Source organism: Balaenoptera borealis, assembly GCF_965194805.1.
Source record: "Balaenoptera borealis genome assembly, chromosome: X".
NCBI lineage: Eukaryota > Metazoa > Chordata > Mammalia > Artiodactyla > Balaenopteridae > Balaenoptera > Balaenoptera borealis.
In genome coordinates this window covers 5211743-5237699 of record NC_138881.1, presented here as the reverse complement: position 1 = coordinate 5237699, position 25957 = coordinate 5211743, and the positions used below count along the sequence as shown (strand labels likewise).

The 25957-nt window shown below is 44.0% G+C and overlaps 1 protein-coding gene across 8 annotated transcripts in view; it reads right to left on the bottom strand.

The window, feature by feature from the left end:
• Positions 1–25957, bottom strand: part of STS (steroid sulfatase) — a 624067-nt gene that overhangs the window by 568432 nt on the left and 29678 nt on the right. The gene's annotated exons all lie outside the window — the stretch shown is intronic.

Genomic DNA, 25957 nt, shown 5'->3' with positions numbered 1-25957 from the left:
AAGCTCTCGCTAAATATTTTCCCAACAGAGCTGGGGTCACAGACTACGGGGCAGGGGACTGTGCCCCCATCTGTTTTTGAAGCCAAGTAAGAATGTTTTCACATTTTTAAACTGTTGAAAAAAGAACATTTTTGTGACACATGAAAAGTCCATGAAATTCATATTTCAGGGTCCACAAGCAAAGTCCAAAAATACTGGAACACCCATTCATTTACTTATTACCTGTTTGCCCCTATATTACAAAGTCCGAGTGGAGTAGTTGCGACAAAGATTGTTTGGCTTGAAAAGCTGAAAATGTTTTACTATCTGGCCCTTTAGAGAAAAAGTTTTTCGATCTCTGGTATAGAGCCCCACCCACGAATTGAAAATGAGCTCAAAAAAAGCCAACTCAATGCCCTTCAACCCGAAGAATATATATACATATTTTTTCAAGTTGCTGACATTTAGACAAAAACTAGCATGTCCCTTGGAGCAATTTATTAATGTGTAAATCTATTGTTTATCCTTTTAAAATAGGAAGCATAATCTCACTTGGTAAATAATATTCACAAGAGAATGCCACGTTAGAGAAAAATTACTATTCCATAGATTTTTGTCAATGTAAGTCTTGCTTTATTGAAGTTCAGCTCCCAGCAACAATTTCTTGGGTTCAATCAGTACCCCAGGAATATTTTCCCCCCAGAGATGGCATTTGAAACTGTCATCAATCTTCGGGCATGGCTTTCCATCTTAGGTTCTATTGAAAACAAATGGTGTAAAAAAAGTTCATTTGTGTCATTTTTAAAATTAGATTCCACATATAAGTGAATGAACGTTTTTACAAAACAGAAACAGATTTGCAGATCTCGAAATCAAATCTATGGTTACCAAAGGGGAAACACGGGGGGAACTGATAAATTAGGAGTTTGGGATTGACATATACACACTACTATGTATAAAATAGATAACTAATAAGGACCTACTGTACAGCACAGGGAACTCTACTCAATACTCTGTAATGACCTGTATGGGAAAAGAATCTGAAAAAGAATGGATATATATGTATAACTGATTCACTTTGCTATCCGCCTGAAACTAACACAACATTGTAAATCAACTATACTCCAATAAAAATTAATAAAAGTTAAAAAAAATTTTAAAAAAGGAATGGTGTGCCATCAGTGTTGACCCTTCGCCTCTGTCTTCAGGAATGAAGGAATCTCTGGGCATGGTCACCTCTTCTGCCCTCTCACCACGATATTAACTGGCAAGATTAAGGTGGTAAAGACGTGGATTTGAACACTTGGGTGACTCCCCTTGCGAGGCAGGGAAGATCCAAATCAACAGTTTTCCTTTCTTGTGCGCACACCTTTTATCGACAGGAAATAGGTTTTAGGAGATCAGTCAGCATGGAAGCCCTTTGACCCGCATTTGATACTTTATGAAGAACAAACACATCTAAAGGGATTAAGTCCCAATGCCTCTCACAGTGGTATTGCCACCAGGGACTATGCCTGCAGGAAGAACACATACAAAGGAAAGTCTAATGGCCCATGCGCAGAGGACACTTTTCAAAATAAAACTGGCGTGTTCTCACCCGGGGCGATTTTGCCCCACAGGGGTCACTGGACAATGTCCAGAGACATTTCTCGTTCTCGCAAATGTGCGGATACTATTGGCATCCAGTGGGGAGAGGCCAGGGTTGCTGCTAATGACCTTATGATGCACAGAGCAGCCTCTCCCACTGCCAACCACAAACACGCATCCAACCCAGTCCCGCACCGCAAAGAACGAGCTGGTCTCAAACATCGCTAGCGCCAAGGTTGAGAAACTGCATTAGATAATCGGTCTGGTCATCATTAAACCGGGTGTGATGCCAGAGATTGGCAAAAACGTGGATGGGGCTGGAGGGGGGGGTGTCACACCCAGTGTGTTCCAACAATCATGCACGGCCAATTATGAGTGGTAGTTCCACTATGACTGTGATTAGTTGTGTGAAAATAAAAGTCTCTGGAGATGAAATTTATAACCCGAGTTACAGCCACAGAACAAGAAAATTGAAGATCAAGGGGTCAGGTCTGCTTTATTATTAGGAACCTATATTTTGATTTAGTTTGTGAGTTAACAATAAGCATGTTCCATGACCCTTCCCACTGTTTATCTAATCATCTCAACTGTCATTTACTCGGTCATTTTTTCATCATTTTCATCCCCTCTCCAAATGAGGTTTTAGTTGTACAACACTGAAAATCACAACAGTGGCGTAAGGGCGGAGTTAGAACCCACCATTCCTTGTCCTTGATTGTGAGACACCAAAAGCCCTGGAAACCGGAAGATTTTTGTAAATTTTGTTTTTTATTTGGCAGCGAAACCCAACCTGAACCGACTTGAGGCATCCGTCCTGTCTCAGCCCTCGTGCCTCAGCTGTATCGTGCCTTTGCTAGTATCATGTTGCACTGTCATCAAACACTAGGCTCAACTGCACTGGGAAAACGTCAAAAGGAGGTCGAGACACCTCGTGAGTGACAGTGAGAGGAAGGAAGGAAGGTATTTGTCATTAGCCCAGAAGCATGGTTATTAGACAAGGTCAGCCGTGGAGGACCCTTACTTGAAGAAGATGGTCTAGAAAGACGGTAAACAGATGAAAAGGATGAAAAGGTCAGTGGATGAAATTCGACCGATGGGTTTGCCATAGGTTTGCAGATCTTGTCCCAGGATCTATTTCCTGGGGCTCAGTGAAAGACAAAAGCTGATACGAACCTTGGTCCTGAAAATACATATAACACAGATGAAAACAGCCCCATCTTGCCACTAAGCTATGATCCCAGAGAAACCCTTACAAGCTGTGGGAGAGAGGTCTTCAAGCTTAGGTTGACGGTCGTGAAAAAACAGCCAAGACGATGGAAATGTGAACTCAAATCACCTATTCATCATCACCCACACAGGAAGGGTTTTCTGAGAAATATTCCCCAAGTAGTCCAAGAACCAGCATACCAAGAGTAGACAAGCCAGGCTAGAACAAAACTGTAAAATAATAGAGTTTCTAGTGTGCTCTCTCACACACTTCTTGTGAAATGTAACACTTCAGGTACTTATTTCTTCTTTGATATGAAATCTATAATAAGGCCTTCTGACCACGGGGTTTTGTATTCCATGAAGAGCAGATAAACAGTTTCTTCCACTCTACGTTGGTTGTATACTGATAAGTGCAAAGTTAACAGTGGTGGTCATGATCACAGAATTGTGAACTACAGTGAAAAAAAAAAATCACGTAGAACAGGGGTTGGCAAACTATGACCCCCGGGTCAAAGCAGCCCACTACCTGTTTTTGTAAATAAACAGTCGTGCACGTTCATTTATGTACCGTCTATGGCTGCTTTTGCCGTCACTGCGCAGCTGACCATATGATCTGCGAAGCCAACAATATTTACCATGTATGTGGTCTTATCCAGAAACTGTTGGCCGACCCCTGACCCAGACATGCCTAAGATTTGTGATCTGTTAATTCTTGGCCTCAGGAACCAGAGATTATGGCAAATTCGCTCCACAAGAGAGACCACTCAGAAAGGACACTAGATTGACAAGACAGACCGTAATAAAAGAAGTCTTTGAGAGGGTCGATTTTCACATGACCATTTGGCCCCTGTAGACCCTTGTTCCCTAACCATCACCGCTTGGCCAAATAGTACATGATAAGAGAGGTATGCTGACTCTAAAGTACCCCATCGCAAAGGTACTCGAGCATCCAGAGATCACGGACATATGTTACCGGTACGTGTACAGCTACTTCCTATTTTGACTTGGCTACATCTCACGCTTTCCTTAGAGACAGGAAGTACCCAGGGTGTTGATGGTCTATCCTCATAGAATTTAATTTACCCGTATATGAATACAATGTAACTATCAGAGCAGTTGTCTTCATGTATCCCACTGGGAGCAATAGTCATACATTTTTCTGCAGGAATATTAACACGTTTGATTACAGAGTGCTGCCACCACCTGCTGAGGGGGTCCTATGAGCTACGGAAAAGGCACTTGTTAACTTTCTAAAGCATGCATAACTCAATTCCAAGCTCCAGTCCTTGGAGTCCTGGCTCCAAGGACTTCAGATAAGAAATTGTGTATCGATATTCAACGGTGGAAATCCTGGGAATTTAATCAGAGTGAGTGCCAAGATGTCACTATATATCAACCACATCTGGAGTCAGACCAAATTAGACAGCTGCACTCCTAATTCACAGAAACCCCTTCCAAAGCAACAAAAGCCACGCGGTATTTCCCTGTTTCCCATGGTGGAGACTCAATTATGTTGCTGGGAGGCTGGGTTGATTTCAAATCCACAGTCAAAAATGTTAGGATTTTTCGTACTTGAGTTCAACTGCCAAGTGGCATTTATGCCTGAAATGGGGCCGAGTATGAACTTATGACACAAAACAAATTCCATAAATCAGCTAAACAGAATAATGTTGACCCAATGAGGGGAAAGAATTGCAACCACAGAATTGTCTTTTTCTTGCCATGGGTGGGGACAGTTTCCAATTTGCCAACAAATTTAATTTGTGTTGTCTTCATTTTACTCCGGCCATTTTCTGGTTTGCTCTGGAGGTTGTTACTGTCTTCATTATATTCTAAGAATATTGTAATTTTCAAAGGGTCAGTTGGTCATCTGATACTTCAAAAAATGGAAGGCTATCAGGATCACATAATTATTTTCACTCATATGCTACAGAAAGAAAACATCTCCATTTGCAAAACTGCGTACTGGTGATGCAATTAATATCTCCTATAACCTATTCTGTGTGCTATCTTAGTAAAAACTTTAACTATGGAATCAAGCACAGGGAGGCTCCTGTTGAATAACTTGGACGATCTTGGGTGAACGATTTTGCCCCTGAGTCTCCATTTTTGAGGACATTTACATGTTCTCTCCCTAAATCAACTGAGCCATTCTCCCCATGGAGGCCACATCTTCTTTGTATTTCCCATTGTCCAAAAGGCTGTGTGTAGCAGCAGACAGAGGGGGGATCTCACTAAATGTTTGCTGCATTTATGTCCTAAATTAGTTGTACGACAAGTTCTGAAGGTTTCTCCTGGGGAACTAGTAAGAGTCTTGGGGAAGTCAGAAGTTTAACACAGAACTGGAAATGAAGAGGGAGTCCTTGGTGGTCCAGTGGTTAGGACTCTGAGCTTCCACCACCGAGGGCGCAGGTTCGATCCCTGGCGGGGGCACTAACATCCCACAAGCTTCGAGGCGTGGCCAAAAAAAAAAAAAAAAAGAACTGGAAATACAGAGCTGTGGGAAACTATTATAATTAGCAACCTCTATAAAAACTGTAAATGTGAAAACAAATTGAGTAAGATATACAGCTTGTCTACAGTTGCCAGCAATCCTTGGTGTTCCTGGGCTTGTAGACCCGCCACTGTAAGTTCTGCCTGCATCAGCACGTGGAGTTCTCGCCATGTATCTTCCCATCATTCTCCCTCTGCAAGGCTCTATGAGTCTCTTTATAAGGACACAGCCGCACTGGATCAGGGGCCCACCTGACTCCTGTGGGATCTCATCTTTACTATGTACATCCTCAGTGACCCTATTTCCAAATAAGGTCACATTCCAAGGTACTGCCAATAACTGATTGGCAGCAGCGGGGTGGGGAGAGGGTATCACTCTTCAACCCAGAACAAGCAGCCTTCTCCAACAATGGATGGGTACCCCCAGTGTACCCACCTCCTAGAATACAGGGAGGGAGAAATGGAGGAAAGCTAGAGCTGATCCAGAACTCACCCACCTTTCTCCTATCTGCAGGTTGTCCCAAACTTCCTCATTTCTATCCTGTCTTAAACCAGCATCCGTAAAGCAACCCCAGGATGCTTACACATTCCATAGGCATTCACTGTTGTTCAAAGCACTTTCCTACCCATCCCACCTGTAACAGGCTGTGTTTGTGAAAAGACTATTTCCCCTGGTTACAGGTAAAAGGACCTGGGGGGCGGGTCAAAGTTCTGAGCTAATGCTAGATTCCATTTCCAAGTCTAGTCAGATACATTGGTTCAAAAGCTATAACGGACGCCTGGTGGTAGCAGCAAGTTATAGTCACTCCACGATAAGGAACATCCATCCTCTGGGGTTCAGGGGGAGCCCAGCTCCGGGCACTTTAGGGCACATTATTAACACTGAGCCAACACCTAAAGCACACACCTGTACACTAGCTTCAACGTTGCTTCTCTTCCTCTAGATTCTGAAGGACTCTGGCACCCACTGTGGGAGGAACTGCTGAGTACCTGCTTCATCAAAGACACTATAAGACGGCCATCGATTTTGGATGGATAAAGTCTATATGGCAAAATGCTGACAACTATTGAATCTATCATCATCATCTGTAAACCCATCAACTATTGAATCTATGATCATTATCCGTAAACCCTTCAACTGCGCAATCTGTGATCATCTGTAAACCCTTCCACCATGGAATCTATGATCATCTGTAAACCTTTCAACTATGGAATCTATGATCCTCTGTAAACCCTTCCACCATGGAATCTATGATCATCTGTAAACCTTTCAACTATGGAATCCATGATCATCTGTATACTCTTCAATTATCGACTATCATCAACTGTATACACTTCAATTATTGAATCTACGATCATCTGTAAGCCCTTCAATTACTGAATCTATGATCAATTATGAAGGATATAAAGATGATCATTCGTTCACGTGAGATTTAGGTGGGGGGAAAATTTGTAACAAAAAGTTGGGTAGAGCCTTAGGAAACAGAAACAAAGTATAAACTATAACTTTTTTTTAAAAGGCCATCCACATAGCACCAACTCATAGGACAAACAAACTTCATCTCGGCCATGACGACGAGGTTCCCGAAACGGCCTTGGACTTGCAAGGCCAGCGGTAAGTCAGTAAACAGCCTGAATGTGCCATGATGTCGGGGTGTGCTCGCGTTTTGCCAGGTGTCTGATGGTGATGGTTGGGTGGTGGGCCGGGTACTCCACCACTGGCCGATGGCCACAGGTCAGACACCTGTATCCTTACACTCCAGTGGGCTTCGCAGAGTCCCGTTCTTGCTCAGGACACGTCCTTGGGGTGTTTATGTCAACACCTCAGGGAAGGTCACGGTTCCCTCAAACAGCATCCCTCATATTCCTCACCCTTAACCGTTCTTGGCATGACCTCACCATATTAATTGGCATTTTCACGATGACCGCTTCATCGTGAAATGGGGCTTCACTTTACCTTGGGACCCGGCAGCTGGCAGACCAGTCTTCAAAGTCTTAACATTTTATGCTAACCGTGATAACTTACTGAACTGATGTGTGTAGAATTTTCAAAGCATCGATGGCCAACACCACTTCTGTTTTGTTGTCTGCCCATGGAATAGAGTCCCACACCCTTGGGTTGGCAGATATACTGGCCCTGCCAACTAAACCATGAAGGGTTCCTTAGTGGACGCTACAGCTGCCTTTCTCTACAGAGATGGGCTTGAGTTAGGGCACTGAGAAGCAGGCCATGAGTGAGAAGCGCCAGCTTTGGGCTTTCCTTGCCGGTCACGGGCTGTGGGGCTGCACCCCGCAAGCTTTGTTGCTACCCAGCTGCGAGACGGAAGAAAGCGCGACAGCGGCACCGATGCTTTACTGGATGGGGGAACTTACACGTCAGAAGCAAAGGGTCCTGGAGCAACACCCCCGCTGTGTACAGCAGAGAACACACAGGACATGGCAACAATCTCCGCAACCGGCGGGGGAGAAGGAGGCTACCATTTATAGGGGGGATAAACATCAGGTGGGCTCATCTGTTACCAGGGAAACTAGCAGCCCACAGCCCCTCAGGTTAACAACCATCACGAGGGCAGATGTCTCCCTTTAATAAACTAACAGGTGCGGCAGCTCTGGCCTAAGGGGCAGGGGCCAAGCACGGTCCTGTGAGCAGGGTGTAGGCAAAGCAGGGGTTGGTCAAGCAGGGGACATACAGAGAACGAGAGAACAGCCATACTGAGTGGCCTGACCGTATACAGGCTGATAAGTGGCGTCTGACTCAGGAGGACAGTCTGTCAACTTTTGAGCGTGGATTTAAAGACGAGATTTAGAGGCAGATTCATGATTACTTGCTTTCAGTGTAAAATTATTAATCTAGGGTAGCTGGGGGGATTTATGGAATGTGCCGGCTCCCTTAGGGGAAGACTTTGATAAATGACCTAATACTCGATTACCACCCCCTACCTCAAAGTGCAGTCACATTCATTAAATTAACCCCTGGTTTTGGTTTTACAGCTCAGGATATTTGATCTCAAGTTGTAGCCTGGGAACTCTGCAGAATATGGGTGTTTTGGCTCAAACCAAAGGGCCGGACTCTATAGAGTCCAGGAATTAAAATCCAAAGACCCTCAATCTACAGGTGAGAGGATGGAGCCCCGGGAAAGGTGAGTGCCTGACCCAAGGGTCACACAGGAAGGCAGCTGACACTGCAGCAGACTCCCAGGTCTCCTTCCAGACCCCGTTTTGGCTACCCACATGGCATCACTTGCTTCCCCACAGGGTGAATATTCCTACCCGTTGACATGTGGCCAACCGTGGCAGCAGAGGGCAACTCATATCAGGTGCCAGCGCTTGCTAGGAAATGACTTTCACAAGTGTGAACAATGCCGTTTCCTGGTGTTTCACCCCCAGTTGGTTTTAGAAACCAAAGAGGTCACAACACCATTCAGACAGATCTAGTGAACAGAGAGAACACCAGAGGTCAAGGACTTGAGAAAGCTAACTATGACCTTCTTGAGAAGTCGGTCAAGAAAGCAGAAAGTTTTATCTCAAGAGAATAAGACCAGAGGCAACAGCCGGAGGAAAACTGATGAACTGGGGTCACGTAACCACGTGATGCCTCTGTGGCACTCGGCACTCGTAGGGAGCACGCAGGGTAGGAGAGCCTGATGGGAGCTGCGATTCCCTTCTTTGTGCCGACAGCAAAACAGTTCTCCCCCCAAATTAAACTCAGTTTAAAAGCGCTACATCACTGAACAGAATTACTGCCTCTCAGCGTTGAAGCTCTTGTGGGTATTAAAAAACTGAAAGGGCAAAACTTTATTTTTTTGCTAATGCCCCACGATAATGAACATTCTGATTTTGTATCAGTGTTTTATGTCGACAGAAGGAATGTGTTTACTGCACCGTAACCCTCCATCTCTCCGTGATCTATCAGATGTCCCTGAACTGTCCCAAGTACAGTGACCTGAGGAAAAAAGTTTCTGCTGTGTAAAATCAATGCGGGATGAGGCGGCAGGAAAAGTTAATGTTCACACTATTTGTTAGGGGACACATAAATATTATTATTTCTATAATAATTTCATTTTAGCAAGCAACGCAACTGGCTATTAATGAGCTGAACACAGAAATAGCTAAGTGATGTGCCCACAGAAAACTAGCCGGCCTCCCTGCAATGGAATGTTTACGGATGTGAAAGGTGAGGCTCACTGAGTCAAACGGAAACAGATTTTGGAAGCATCCGAAGGCCAAAAGCAAGAGTTTCTTCCAAACTCAGACTAGGTAGGTTTTCAAAGAAAACGAGACACATTGTGAGCAAATTACTCTCACAGAGGCAAAATGGGTAGATTTTGATCGAATGAAGTTTTGCAGAAAATGAGACCGGGGAGGAGGTGAATCCAGTAATCCAGGTCACGAGTCTTCCAACTGGGGCTCACCGACTCCTAGGAAGACACAAAGACTTGTGGGGGCATGGGTATGTGGGGAAGGGATGCACTCTAAGGGAATCTGTTGACAGATTTTCAACTTCCATTTATGCTCTGCTCCAAAAACGTGCTGCCTGGGTTTCCACCCTCACCTTCTTCCACTTGGTACAAAAGGCATCTCTGGCATCCTGGCTCTTACCATGGAGATCACCCCAGGATATAAAATCCTTTCAAGTGCTTCAGGGACAATGTGAAATCTTGGTATCAATGGGATATTGGCCAAAGGGCCAAGGGTGAGTGCCTTTGGGACTAGATTGGTCAGGGAGTTGCCAGGAAACATGGAAATGGTTCTAAAGTGCCAACACAACATCCACTTTCAAGGAACATTCTGGATGGAATGGAGATGAAGTTAAAGAACAAAGAACCACCCAAGATGGCGGCCACCATAAAAAGGGCAGGTGCAGAAGACATCAATGTGACTTTGAGGAGCAACAGGAGATTAAAAAAAAAAAAATTTGCACAGAATGTAAGTAGAATCACAGAGTTGAAGGAAGAAATAGAAGTGAAGAAAGAAACAACTCCAAAACTTCGAAGATGCCTGAGGACATCATGCTTGCAGATGATGACTGCTTAGTGATACCTTATCAGATTGGTCTCCCTGTGTTTTCATCAGTCACTCTCAAGAAGAAACAGGAGAAATGTTAGAAGAAGCAAAGAAAAATCTGCAAGAAATTGACGCCTTAGAATCCAGAGTGGAGTCATTTCAGTGGGAGTTGGCAGATTTGAAAGTTCAGTTATGCAGAACTGGGGAGAAAAGTAAACCTGGAAGTTCATGACAGTTAAACATTTAATAATACTTTAAACATGTGTTTAATAAACATGAATACTGTTTCTAAGAAAAAGAACAAAGAACCAGGTAAGTACAGAATTTGAGGGTGAGTGGAGAAGCAAGATAGGAAGATGGAAAGAAAATTGTGAACTTTCGCCACAGAGAGGGCTATAGTGCCCAAACGCCCCCCTTATTGGATGCATCCAAATAGTGCATTGCAGTGAAACTCCTAAGATCACCATCGGCAGATGGTGGCCATGGGGTCAGAGAGGTACTTCAGAAACTAAGCCAGCCAGATGGATGACTAACTGGATAAGGGAATGGGAGGATGGACATGAATGCTTCTAGAACATGGAGGAGATGTACTGAAGGTACAGAGATTTGGAAAAGAGAAGCTAAAGGTTGAATTTTGCATATGCCTAGTTTGGAAAATATTTGTAGCTCATGTCACAGGAAAAAGACAATAAAATATCATCGCCATCATCAATTACTAAGGGCTACCAATGTGCTAGGCATTATACTAATACTGTGACTACATATTACCTATGATCCTGATACTGTAAATATGTATTATCTATATTAACCTAAATTATCTATCATCTATTATTCCTTCCCATTTTACAGAAGGGGAAACTGACATTTACAGAAGTTTTTACCAGCTCAGCTTGTATGTAGAAAAGGTGGGATTGGGATACAGGTTTTGTATCTGGAACGGTACCTACCATCACTCATGATACCAGTATTGTCTCCCTGGATACTAGAATGAGGGGAGAAAGCAGAGCACAGGATAGCGGATTAGGAAACGGGACTAAGGATGACATTTGATGCCATGGCTGTGGGTGAGATTGCCCACCAAGGGGAAAGAGAAGAAACAAAAGGGCATAAGACATAAGTGTGAGTAAACTGAAACTTCCAGGGGCAGAGGTGGGAAAAAGAACCAGTGAAAGCAGCTCAGAAAGAGCATGCTGAAAGGTATGCAAAGAACCAGAAGCGGGAATCATCGCAAAGGAAAAGATACTGGAACTGGCAGTAAGACGGTCAAAGGTGACCTTGGGAAAGAAGATCCAGGAGACGCCAAGCCAGTTAGATAGAGGTAGAGATGAAAGTCTGTGACGGGGACCTGACGGGATAAAGAGTATTGATTAAGAAGGTGGCTTTGGGAAGCCAGAAGGGATCACTGAGGCAGCCTAAAATCTAGGGCAAGTCTAAGGATTAAAGGGAGAGAGTTGAGTCCAATTTGTCAACACCCATTGGCTGGCCAGTCAATTAGTTAGTTTGCCTGTTTGTGTAGACTTTTCAGAGTTTCAGAGGTAGCAAAGTTTCCTGCTACCCATGAGAGTCTGTGAGGCTGCGACTTTGGGGGATCCCAGGAGGGGTTTGGATCTAAAACGCTGGGTAATGCAAAAGGGGTCTTAGCTCGTGTGAGTAGATCAAACAACAAGCAATCCCGAAGGCACAGGCCAGGATGTGAGTCAACATTGTGCAGTGGACCAGGTGAGCATTTCCACGCGATGGTCTCCAAGAAACGTATCAGCACCATCTGGGGTCCGATACATAAAGCGAATAGGGCCGATTCCAGGTGGGGCTCCACGACGTCCGCCGGTATGGCTTCAGAACTTTGAAAATACAGGTGCTGTTTAAATGGATTTTTACCTTCCTAAGGATTAGGTCTGATGCAGTGGGCATGCTGTCCCGTCCAAGGGCATGGAAACTGCCCAGGTAGACTTGGGAACTAGAGCACCAGGTGAGTATTTTGTTTGGGGTTTTTGGTCTTCCTGACATGATGGAGAACTGAAGCCATTCATTTCGTAATTCTCTGCCCTTCCCCAGCCTCCCGAATACTCCCTTTCAAAGTCTGGGCTCATTAGAGGGAAACCCTATTTTGCTACGCCGATTTCTTGCTTTCTCCCTCCTCCGCTGGACCCTTTATGGATTTGTGATTGCAATGGCAGACGTTCATGTCTGAGTCCATTTTAATGCTTGAGTCATTCCTTTTTCAGAGTCCCTGGCGAAGAGATATTATCTATTTTTATCTGAACGACTCTAAACCCCAGGGCACGCGTTGGCCATTTACTATTACAGATTTTAAAAGAGGTCACTTCCTTCTGAGGATTTCTATCACTTCGCTCCACCAACCAATTCTTCCTGGTTTATCACAGTCAATTTCAGAGCAATATTTTATCTGTAGGATAAAGTTTCCAGAAAGAAGAGAGTTTATCAGATATTAAGCTTTTAGCTGGGCAAGACTTCCAGCCGATGTCCAGGAGCTGAAGTCCCAGATCACCAGTAGATCAGGCTTCTGTGCCAATTTCATTATCTATAGGTAAGAACTCATTATTCACTGCCTGGACCAGGCCTGGGAGTCTATTGTATAATTGCAAATTATATCACTTGGTATTTTCTCTCTTTTGAAAATCCTTACCAAATAATACCCTAGCATGCTTCCATGTCCAGATTTAAAGTTTTGATTTTATTTACAACTGTGTAAGTTGCCCATATTCAGTGCATTTCCCTTACTCCTACAATTAGCTGTGCCTTTTGAAATAACTCTGCATTTGTTCAAATGATAGCAGTCTGAGATATACAAGCAATGATCATCTCATTAACAGACACTGACTTGTTTATAAGGGAAATCAGGCTTAAGGACCTAAGTATTGGTCCATATACCTTTCCTTTGGAAATGACCATAATTTCAAGCAGTTAGGAGAAAACGGTGAAAATGGCAGAAGAAGGTCAGATGATTTAGTGTGAAGGCAGACAAAAGACAAGCATTCCATGAAATGAGGGGCATGGAGATGTACAGAACACCTAAGTTTTATTTCCTCATGCTTGAGCGATTAGCTCTGGGACCTTGTAAGACAAGGATTATAGGGTCATGTAGCAGAATGATATAATCTGATGATTGTCAACATCCCCGAGGGCAATAATCACAGGGTTCCAAGAAATATGATGAAACTGAGAAAAATATGACTTCTTAAAAACATCTTCAGGCACAGGGTGGGAGTGGGGATGAAAAGAAATGGGCATTAAAGGATCTCACTGGGGTGATGAAAATGTTCTAAAACTGATTTATGGTGATGATCGCACAACTTGGTAATTTAACGCAAACCACTGAATGGTGCAAGTGGGTGAATTTCAAAATACGTAAAATACACCTCAAAAAATCTGTAAACAGGCGTTACATCATTTAAAGAAAAATAACACAGACTGAATTTAAAAAGTATATAGGTAAATTTAGAACAGAATGCCCTTGTGTGCCACTGTAAATTGAATAAGGTGGTTGGACTTTTACGTTTTATTCTTTTTCTCTCTTTCTGCTAAACGTGAACGTGTGTGTGTGTGACTGGCCTGTCTCCTGATGTTCCTGGCAGGGACACGTCTACTTGGGAGGACCTTCCCCAGCGTCTGTCTGAGGCAGCCCACCAGGATGTGGAACCAGCACGGCTGAGAGAAGCTAAGGTCTCAGGAAAGGTCAACAATGTGTGGGCAGAAACAAGACAGAAAAGCAAACAGGGTTTGACCCACAGAGTAAACTGTGTAACGGGACGGAGTGTGGGGAATGGCCCAGGGCAGTGGCTCAGGGCCAGCGTTACCAACGACTGGCTTCATGAGGCTTCTAGACTCTGCACACGGTGCAGGCATGGTGGCTCAAAGGTACACGGGGGTCTGGGGGGCAAGCACGATGCTTTTCATTGCCCCTGTTTTAAATGAGTACCTGATACTCTTAGGCTTCACGGATCGTCCAAAGTCATGATTTTTAGTAAGATCTCCAAAGACAGCAGTATCTTCAACATTATTTCCATGGAATTGTCCAAGTTTTTAATTCAAGGCATATTTTTATCACTGAAAGGCTGCCAAGGGTGGATGCTAATTCTTTCCAATCAAATTTACTTAAATCCAATGATTACCGTATAATATATGGAAAACAGACAGTGAGCCCTATTTGTTAAACATGTTTTTATGAACGTAGCAATGGCTTATCCATTTTGGTTTTCAACTACGTGGAGACAAATTCATTTCATGAATTTTTGTTCTTCCAACATCCCAGGAAGAAGCAGCACTGAGCATCTTTGCAGGAAAAGCACAAGTGTTTCCTGCAAGAGATGATGATGAAGCTGAGAATGTAGTTAATTATGTGCTGCAGGGAAAATTCTCCTGGGACAGCACTGATGCAATAGGGGACTACAGGTTTGGTGAAGAAGGAAATCCTTAAAGTCTTACTGAAAAACAAACAAGTCTATGAATACAAGTGACTAACTGTGGGCAGCATTCCAAGCAAATTGGTAAATAACCAACTGTTACATTGGTAGGAAAATATAAAAGGACCACAGAAAGGATTCCCAATATCCCTGCTATGTACTTATCACCGGTCAAAATGACACTAGCCTCTCTAATTAGCTCACTATTGGAACCAAGAAAAAATAATCATACTCAAAGTATAACTTTATGCACAAGGTTCATTCAGCTTAAAAGATGCAGAAGTGAAAAAAATCACAGGAACAGACATTCCATTTGAAAACTTCAGTGGCAGCTATGTTCAAAGGTAGCTGGGAATGTATGGCATTTATGCAATTCTTTAAAGAAGGCCATCTGGAGTCACCATATTGATTCTTCCAATGGCTCTTATGGAATATATAATTAGGCACCACGTATATTCCACACACACCATTGTACCCTAGGAGGCTTCATGTCCTAATGAATGCTTGGGCAGTGGCCAGGAGCACTCTCTTTTGCTGAAAATAATTTGTAAGTAGTCACTTAGCCGCTTTCACACTACCGTGTTTGATAAAATCCCTAATCTCGTAATGTGTCCACTGGACACAACTGTATGTGTTGAGGGTGAGGAAATGGGGTTGGAAGAGAGATGGAAATTAGTGCAGTCAACCCAGAGAGAAAGGCTCCTGATCTAACTGGAATTTGAATCTTCATAAGGTGATGGGCCATTGGTTCCATCCCCTGGACCTCAGGACACCCAGTTCTGTCCCCAGACCAAGGCAGGCTGGGATGGGGGTAACACTTTGTGGGTGGAGAGGAGAGGGAGGCCAGGACGCAGGAGAGAGGTAGGTGACGTGTGATGGAGAACAGGCAGGTGGAGGGAGGGTCCCAGAAGACCCCGTTTACTCCCGGCTCCGTGGCCCATTTCAAGCTGGGGAGCAGATTCAACTCAACAACTCCGAGACTCCTGGGATCCCTGCCACCATCTGGAACACCAGCAGCCCCGCCCAACGGCAACTCCCAACGGGACCAGGAATCGCCCCTACGGATTTGCAAGCCCATCTCCAGCCACCAGGACAGGTTTGATGGCCTCTCTGGACCCCAGGGGCCTCCTTCCGTGACCTTGGGACCATGTGACCCTGTGTTTCAGGTGACTGGTTTCTGGGCTCCCCCCCTCCTTGTATTCCAGCTGAGCCTCTGCTGTCCCACCTTTCCCAACAGGCTGCCGGCCAGACAGAAACAAGTCTCACAAACGCTCATGATACAAACTGAGGCTGCGCCAAGCGCTCTCTCACGGATAAACTGCATCTTCCTCAACACAAATTCTGACAGGAGACGCTGTAATTTTACCTCTCGGGGCTGCTCAGCTGCAGCAGAGACAACCATCTAAAACGAGGACCCCGACGATGAAGAGAGGTTAAACCTGGAGGTGGAAAACAGCACGGCAGTTGATCAGAAAGCGAAACATAGACTGGCCACGTGACTTGGCCAGACCACTTCTGTGTGTACACCTGAAAGAAGTGGAACCACACTCTCAAAGACATCTGTACACCCGGGGCTCACGGCAGCATGGCTCACAGGAGCTGAAACGTGAAAACCTACATGCTTAGCAACAGGTAAACGGATAAAATGCAGTCCAGCCATGAAATGCTGCAGGATTCAGCCATGAAAAGGAACAGAGTTCTACAACGTGGACAAGCCTTGAAAACACGACGCTCAGTGAGCGAAGCCAGACCCAAAAGGCCACATATCGTGTGATCCCGTTTATAGGAAATGTCCAGAATAGGTGAATCCATAGACACAGAAAGGAGATTAGTGGTAGAGGCTAAAGGGAAAGGAAGTTGGGTTTGGGGGGGGACTGATAAAGAGTATGGGGTTTTGGTGGGGGGAATAATGAACCACTTCTAGAACTAGAGAGAGGTACCAGTTGAACAAAGTGGCTGGATATACTAAATGCCTCTGAATTACATACTTTAAAACGGTTAATATGCAATTTGTTGAATTTTACCCCAAGTTTTCGAATAAAAGCATTAAAAAAGAAACATCAAGCTGAAGTTTACTTTTTAAAAAAAATACCACCAAACCTTCTGATTTCACTAGCGTCATGTTCCAGCCTCAAACTGAGATTTGGACAAATGCCAACCCCCCACTGTGAACGCAAACAGGACTGTAGGTCACCGCTGGTGACGATCTGGACCCACCAGCCTGGCCCAGGGACCATAGACTAGGGTCCAATGAACCTTCTGCATAAGGACAGAAGGAAGGACTACACGGACAGCAGTGGAGTGATAACGTCCAACCAATAAGAGAACACTTTCCGCTGTAAGGCCTGGCTGGACTGAATGGGGCTGGGGGGAGGGGAGAGCTGACCTGGTAGCTAGGATCATGGAAGAAGGATGTCACTAGGGTCTACTGGGTGTAGGGAGGCAAGGGCTGTCCAGAGAGACCTATTTTCCAAATCCTATTTAGGCTCCCAAGTCCTGCCACAAAAAGGCATCTGTTATAGGCAGGATTCTAAGATAGCCTCCATGGCTCCCACCTCCTGGTACCCACATCTTTGTGTGATTCTCTCCTCTTGAGGATGTGTGTGTGTGTGAGGGGGGCCTGAGATGTAGGACTTGGCAAAAGTGAAGGAATATGATTGAGGTCCCTAATCAACTGACTTTGTGGGACTCAACGAGGAGACTGAAGTGGGTGGGCCTGGCCTAATCAGGTGATCCCTCGGAAACAGACTCCAAGCAGAGGATTTGCAATCCTCCTGGCCTGGATGGAAGAAACAGTCATGGAGTGAAATGCCTATAGGGAGGGGTGGCCCCTAGGAGCTGAGGGTCCCAGTCCTACAACCACAGGGAACTAGATTCCGCCAACGTGTTGAATGAGCTTACAAGGGGATCCCGAGCTTTCAGGAGATAATACGACTGTGGCCAATATTTTGCAGGCTTGTAAAGACCGTCGTGAGCAGACGAGCCAGGTAAGCCACGCGGAGACACCTGACCCACAGACACGGAGATAATCAATGGATGTTGTTCTAATAAGCCCTTAAATGTGCAGTAATTTGTATCCAGTGACGGATAACTATCACAACATCCACTCCCAAAGGTACATAAAACGGTAATAACACCACTGCATTTAACCAGGATGCAAAACCAGCAACTCTCAAGTACAGTGGTCCCCTCCACCAGCAGCCACGGACAGTAGCGACAAGTCATGTCAATTGGACTTGCAAAGAATTTTCAGCTCCTTAAGGCCAATGGTCCTGGTTCCTGGGGCTCTTCCTCTGACTCTGTGAGCCTCCCTCCCATCTGTGCAACTGAAAAATCCCTTTCTGGGTTTGAGTGAGGGGGCATTGAGTTTCTGTCACTTCCAACCAAAAACACCTGAGTGTGCACCCTCTAGCTCTGGACAGTTATGACCATCGCCTCCTTGGCTAACGAACTCCTCACCTGGACTCATTTGCAATTAGAAGTTCCTGGACTCCACTACGCGCTGCCGACCGTGGGGAGTCTGCCTCAGCAGATGCCAATGATGTGACATGACCTGGAATGCCCAGGAAGGCAAATGGCTTGACACCCCTTTGGATGAGTCACCCATGGGATGGGTGACAAGATGGTGGCGCAGGAAAACTCTTGGCCCCAACACTACCTATAGAACACAGATTTATTATTCCCACCTAAGGTAATATAAGATCCGCCTAGACCAACGACTGTCAAAAGCCCCAGTGACTTTGTCTTCCGGGGGACAGGTGGCCCTGTCTGGACACATTTTTGGTTGTCACAGCTTGCGGGCGTTGCTCCACAAGCAACACAGCTGTGCTCACAAGCTGTGACCTTCCACCCACTGGCAGCCAGTGGGTAGCAGCCAGGGATGCACATGAATATCCCACAATGCACTGCCAACAACAGAGCGATCCGGCCCCAGGTATCATTCGTGCCAAGGTGGAGCATTGTGCTTTCAGTCCAAGCTCTGTCTTACTAATTCCTAAATGCTTTTTCTAGCCCGGTGGCTGTCAACGAGGGGTGACTCTGCAGCTCTTCCCCAACGCCCACCCCCCCGCCCCCCAGAGGTGTTAGTGGTGTCTGGAATCATTCTGGTTCTCACAACAGAGCAGGTGCTATTGGCATCTCCTGGATGGTGTCCAAGGATGCGCCTGAACATCCCACGATGCACAAGACCCATCCCACGACAAAGAATTCCCCAGGCCCACAGATCAACTGTGCCCAGGCTGGGAAATCCTGACCCCAAGGCATACACGCTTGCTCGCCAAACGACAATTTTCCCTTCTTCTTAATTAACCAGAAATGGACTTGGTACTTTTTTTTTTTTAACGGAATCACATAGCTGGCCTTTTCAAAGTCAATACGTGCCTATCAGTTTAGTACTTCCAGGCCACAGAATACCAGGCTGGGCCCTCATAACCCACATGGTTCTTTTGAGTTAGGGGTTCTTTGCCTTTCAGGTGCACAGGCGGGGGAGAAGCTGCCCCCTGAGCACACGGGGCACAGAAGTTCTGAGCACAGGGTCCAAAAGGCAAAGTCGTTCTGCCCAACTCTTCTGGCTGCATTTAGGTTTCTGAGTGTTTTCACATTATTGCAAAGCTTGGACGGTGCAGAAAGGTCATGAGGTTTTAAGCAGCAGAAGCTGCTTCTGAGGGTATAAGAGAGCATACGATGATACAGTAAATGGAAAAAAAAAAAACCCCACAGAGTGCAAACACCATCTGATGTTCAAGGTCACCACGTGCTAAAAATGAACCCTGCCCTGCTGGCAATTACAACCCCAAGGCCTCGGTCTCAAAAAAACACAAACAAGTGTGGCTAGGTGTGTTTCAGAGCACAGAATCCTTTGGATTTTACAAAGTAATGGCTTTAAGAAAAAAATCAAAGCTAATTTATTACAAGGATTCAAAGACCCTCTTCAACGCTGAGCTGCCTTCAGGACGGCTTTTGGCACTCATAACAGACACAGTAGTTTTCTACACTGAAAGCATTCATTCTGTCACACACACCCATTTAGCAACTGAAACAACCAAAATTTGTAACCATGGGAGGTGATGGATATTCACTAAAATTATGGTGGTGATCATTTGACAATACACATGGCATAGCAAATCATTGTGTTGTACATCTGAAAGGTATACAATGTTAAGGTCAACGATATCTGAGTTAAACTGGAATATCTATAAATTTGTCATGCAATAAAACTGGAATACATATGTATATGTTCACCATTACCTTCATATATATAGATGTAATACATCTATACGTGTATATGTTCACCATTACCTTCATATATATAGGTGTAATACATCTATACGTGTATATGTTCACCATTACCTTCATATATATAGGTGTAATACATCTATACGTGTATATGTTCACCATTACCTTCATATATATAGGTGTAATACATCTATACGTGTATATGTTCACCATTACCTTCATATATATAGGTGTAATACATCTATACGTGTATATGTTCACCATTACCTTCATATATATAGGTGTAATACATCTATACGTGTATATGTTCACCATTACCTTCATATATATAGGTGTAATACATCTATACGTGTATATGTTCACCATTACCTTCATATATATAGGTGTAATACATCTATACGTGTATATGTTCACCATTACCTTCATATATATAGGTGTAATACATCTATACGTGTATATGTTCACCATTACCTTCATATATATAGGTGTAATGCATCTATACGTGTATATGTTCACCATTACCTTCATATATATAGGTGTAATGCATCTATACGTGTATATGTTCACCATTACCTTCATATATATAGGTGTAATGCATCTATACGTGTATATGTTCACCATTACCTTCATATATATAGGTGTAATACATCTATACGTGTATATGTTCACCATTACCTTCATATATATAGGTGTAATACATCTATACGTGTATATGTTCACCATTACCTTCATATATATAGGTGTAATGCATCTATACGTGTATATGTTCACCATTACCTTCATATATATAGATGTAATGCATCTATACGTGTATATGTTCACCATTACCTTCATATATATAGGTGTAATGCATCTATACGTGTATATGTTCACCATTACCTTCATATATATAGGTGTAATACATCTATACGTGTATATGTTCACCATTACCTTCATATATATAGGTGTAATGCATCTATACGTGTATATGTTCACCATTACCTTCATATATATAGGTGTAATACATCTATACGTGTATATGTTCACCATTACCTTCATATATATAGGTGTAATACATCTATACGTGTATATGTTCACCATTACCTTCATATATATAGATGTAATACATCTATACGTGTATATGTTCACCATTACCTTCATATATATAGGTGTAATACATCTATACGTGTATATGTTCACCATTACCTTCATATATATAGGTGTAATGCATCTATACGTGTATATGTTCACCATTACCTTCATATATATAGGTGTAATGCATCTATACGTGTATATGTTCACCATTACCTTCATATATATAGATGTAATGCATCTATACGTGTATATGTTCACCATTACCTTCATATATATAGATGTAATACATCTATACGTGTATATGTTCACCATTACCTTCATATATATAGGTGTAATACATCTATACGTGTATATGTTCACCATTACCTTCATATATATAGGTGTAATGCATCTATACGTGTATATGTTCACCATTACCTTCATATATATAGGTGTAATGCATCTATACGTGTATATGTTCACCATTACCTTCATATATATAGGTGTAATACATCTATACGTGTATATGTTCACCATTACCTTCATATATATAGGTGTAATGCATCTATACGTGTATATGTTCACCATTACCTTCATATATATACACACACACACACACACACACACACATACTATACCTTCAAATATATCATGTAATCCATATACCCTGAGCAAAGTTTTAGAAAGCAACCTGCAATCACACATATTAATGGTTCCGCAGCGATAAACACGATGAATACTTGCATTCTGTCGGCTAAAGAAAGACTATTCAACGTTACATCAGTTTTACATTCCTTGGTTCAGAACAAGCGTGGCTGGTGAACACTGGGCTTCCAATCTTTTTCTTTTCCTTCTGGTTACAGACAAAGGGCTGTGGATCGGAAGGCAGGGCTTTGTAGAGAAGCAGTTGAAGAAGTCGGGCCCTGGCAAAGCCCGCCTACCCTGAAGAGTATCTTGGCCAATCCCGTGAACTCACATAACCCCACAGTCTCCTCATCTGTGACAGAGGTGGCAGGCAGGGACCCAGGAAACCCCGGCCCAGTGACTCAGTTCAGACAAGCTGGGGCATCCTCCAGCAGAAGTGAGGAGCTGCCAGGAAACCTGGGGGAAGAGCTGCGAACAGGACACAGGGGCCCTCTTCCCGCTTCCGTCAGGCCTCCAGGGGCCCCTTCCTGTCTCCAGTTCAGAGGTTCTAAGCAGAGGATGCTCTGCCTCCCCAAGGAAGCCTTCGGCAATGTTTGGACCAGGGCGGAGGTGTTCTCAACCCCCCTACGGTGCACAGGACGTTCCCACGTCAAAGCATGATGCGGCCCCAAAAGTCAGCACTGCAGTGCCCAGGCCGAGGAACCCTGCTCCACCGCCAAGCTCTGCCCGATGCATTTTATTCTATTATTTTAGGAAGTATAGTGGACTTACAACGTTGTGTTAATTTCAGGTGCAGAGCACAGTGATTCAGGGTTTTTGCAGGTTATATTCCATTACAGGTTATTACAAGAGAATGGCTGTAATTCCCTGTGCTATACAGTAAATCCTGTTGCTTATCTATTTTATATAGTCTGTATCTGTTAATCCCATACCCCCAATTTGTCCCTCCCCCGTCCCTTTCCCCTTTAGTAACCTTAAGTTTGTTTCCTGTGTCTGCTTCTGTTTTGCATGTGCATTCATTTGTATTATTTTTGAGATTCCACATACATGTGATATCATAGAGTATTTGTCTTTCTCTTTCTGACTTATTTCACTAAGCATAAGACACTCTAGGTCCAACCATGTGGCTGCAAATGGCAATATTTTATTCTTTTTTATGGCTGGGTAATATTCCATTGTATATATGTACCACATCTTCTTTACCCAACCGTCTGTTGATGGGCACTTGGGTTGCTTGCATGTCTTGGCTATTGTAAATAGTGCCTTGTGCATTTTAAATGCTTATTGTAGGTCAGTGGTTGTCATCTGGAGCTGAAGGGACACGGGGCAACACCTGGAGACATGTTTGGTTGTCACATTTGGGAGGGGGGTTGATACTGCCATCTAGTAGGTGGATGCTAAATATCCTCCACGCACAGGTCAGTCCCTACAGCAAAGCGTCTTCCAGCGTTGCAGCTGAGAAACCCTGGGGTAGACAAATTAACTGTAAAGGAGACCCCCCCCACCCCAACTCTCCATCTATCTGTAGACAAGACAGCCCCCCCATCCTGGAACCACTAAAGAGGAACACTGGACCCGGGATCCATTCGGTCTCACCTGCAGGCTTTCTACCAGAGTTGACAGTCAAGCCGGCTGCCCTGGCTGAGCCCAGCAGTGTGTCCTTCCCTGCACTTCCTGCTCATGATAGGCATTTAATGATCCCTGACACTGGCCCTTGCGGCATTTCCCAAGTTTTGTTTTCCATCTTGGACAGCCTTGGGGGTGAGACTGTGCTTGTGTTTCATCACTGCTACACCTTTGTTTACCTGGATCCCAGGGGTGCTAGGTAAGAGTTCACTGACTGACTGATCGAGTTCTACAAGGTTAATATCCAAACGAGGGGGGGATTTGAATCAGAAGACAAGAAGCAAAGAAAACAACAGAGGTGGCGACTGGTCTGGAGAACGCTGCTTAGGATTTTTACCCACAAACTTTTAATGCCTGTTTCATCCAGCCTTTTAAGGGATGCCTGACATTTACTGTTTAGCTTTTAAATACAAATAGAGGGAGACTTTATATTTTTTTTTTCTCATGCAGTGAGAGCTTTTACAGTTCTGAATCCTGATGGCATCCGTCGTTATATTAAAATCTCATTATAAATGAATATGGGGCAATATCTCAGTTGGGAAATATGAATGACCCTGGAGACACCAATTCATAGGAATCATCTGTCAGGTATTGCCATGGGTTTAGTGAACACACAGAGTGCCCTATGGCAAATAACCACGTCGCGGAGTAATCTTTCAATAAAATAGTTTCACCATTTTTAGTAACATCATCTTGGATGGCAATTGTTTCTATCAGCCCTCATTCAATCTGCAAGGGTGAGCACAAAGGACAAAACTGATGTAGACAGGAAATCTGTTGATACCTGGGTAAGAAGTAAAGTAAGCAAGAACTAGACATCTTAATTCATTCACAAGGGAAACGCGGAGGGTGAGGCTGAACGGGGGTTACATGCATTTCTGAGCATCTATCTCTGGGGGAAAAAAATAATATATTTGGCTGGTTTATAACAGGTACATTATGTATGGCATGCATTGCAAAGGACACACTGTCCCAGATGCTGATTTTTCTGTAATTGACGTACATTTGCAGAATGGACAGGTTGATTTCTGGACCACAGACTCATTCCCTGTTTAACCCAGGTCCTTTATACAGAAGCCAAACCCTGTCTATGTAGCCAAACACTGGAATAATAAACACCACATCCGAAAACACAGCCAGTGCAGCCACAAGGAGTGGTGGAAGCCATGGTCCTGAGGACACACTCAGTGATAGACGTACACGCCTCTCAAGTAGGTAGGAAATCTGGTTGTCATTTTTCAGGACACAGATTCAAGTGGCTCATGCCAGACTTTGAACCTGTATATTTAGAACAGAAAATAAACACGTGTGGGACTTCCCTGGTGGCGCAGCAGTTAAGAATCCGCCTGCCAATGCAGGGAACACGGATTCGTGCCCTGGTCCAGGAAGATCCCACATGCCGCGGAGCAACTAAGCCCGTGCTCCACAACTACTGAGCCTGCGCTCTAGAGCCCACACCACAACTACTGAGCCCACGTGCCACAACTACTGAAGCCCGTGTGCCTAGAGCCGGTGCTCAGCAACAAGAGAAGCCACCGCAATGAGAAGCCCACGTACTGCAAGGAAAAGTAGCCCCCGCTCGCTGCAACTAGATAAAGACTGCAGGCAGCAACGAAGAAGACCCAACGCAACCAAAATAAATAAATACCAAATTCCTAAGTATGAAAAAAAAGAAAAGAAAGATGTGACATGGAAAAAAGGTTAAAAAAAAAAAAGTGGAACTGCTATTAACTCCTTCTCAAAATTATGTTTTGGAAAAGCAGCAAGTACTTAGCTGAGAATGACACTCGTCTTTCATGGAATACATTTGATGGCAAATACTTCTTATTCATATTCCTTGCATCCAACTCAGAAGCAGCGGTTCTAATATTTTGATAGGTAGGGTTAATGGACCCAATTTCCCTTTTGAGTCAAGCTACAGCACGAAGCGCACCTCTTTACTCACTTCCTCTTAGGTTTCTTGTTTTTACCCACCGGTGTTTTCAAAGTATGAATTTCATCCAGAAAGAAACAAATAAAGACTATTAGACAATTTCTTTCCTCTCCCACAAGACCTCCTCCTTCCGGAGCAAACAAACAAGTGAATACATATCAGATAAATTGTTGCAGGTGGTTTTACAGATTTTTTTTTTTAAAGATAACACTCCAGATAAAACACATACTTTCATTAGTCCCACACCAGATAATTCAAAACTCTATCTGCCCATAGCTAACACTTGGCCCTTGGACTTATGTAATTAACTCTTACCCCATGTATTATTTAACTATTCCAGAAAAGGAACAAAACAGGGACCTATAGACAAAGTAACCATTCCCAGAAACAACAACAAAAAAAAGAATCCAACTCACCAACTCATGAGGCTTTCAGACAGAGCCATTCTCTGGCACACAGAGAAGGTGCCTTGACCGCAGGGACCTCACACAGCTTTCCCACTGACTGCACTGGACAGCACCCCAGCCAAGAGCTCCCGGGCTTTGAATAGTCATTGGACAGCCCGGGAAAGTTATATGGATTTATATCACTGGCTGCAAAGTCATCATTCCGGATAACCGGAAGCTCTCATAAAAAAGTTACTTAACCGCCTGTTTCTCCATGTGGTCCTCCCTCAGGCCCCTAGTGCCTCATCTATAAATCAGAGGGGAGCTGGGCTTCCTGAAATGATCAGTCACACCTTGACACTAATCAGACTGGCACGTCTATC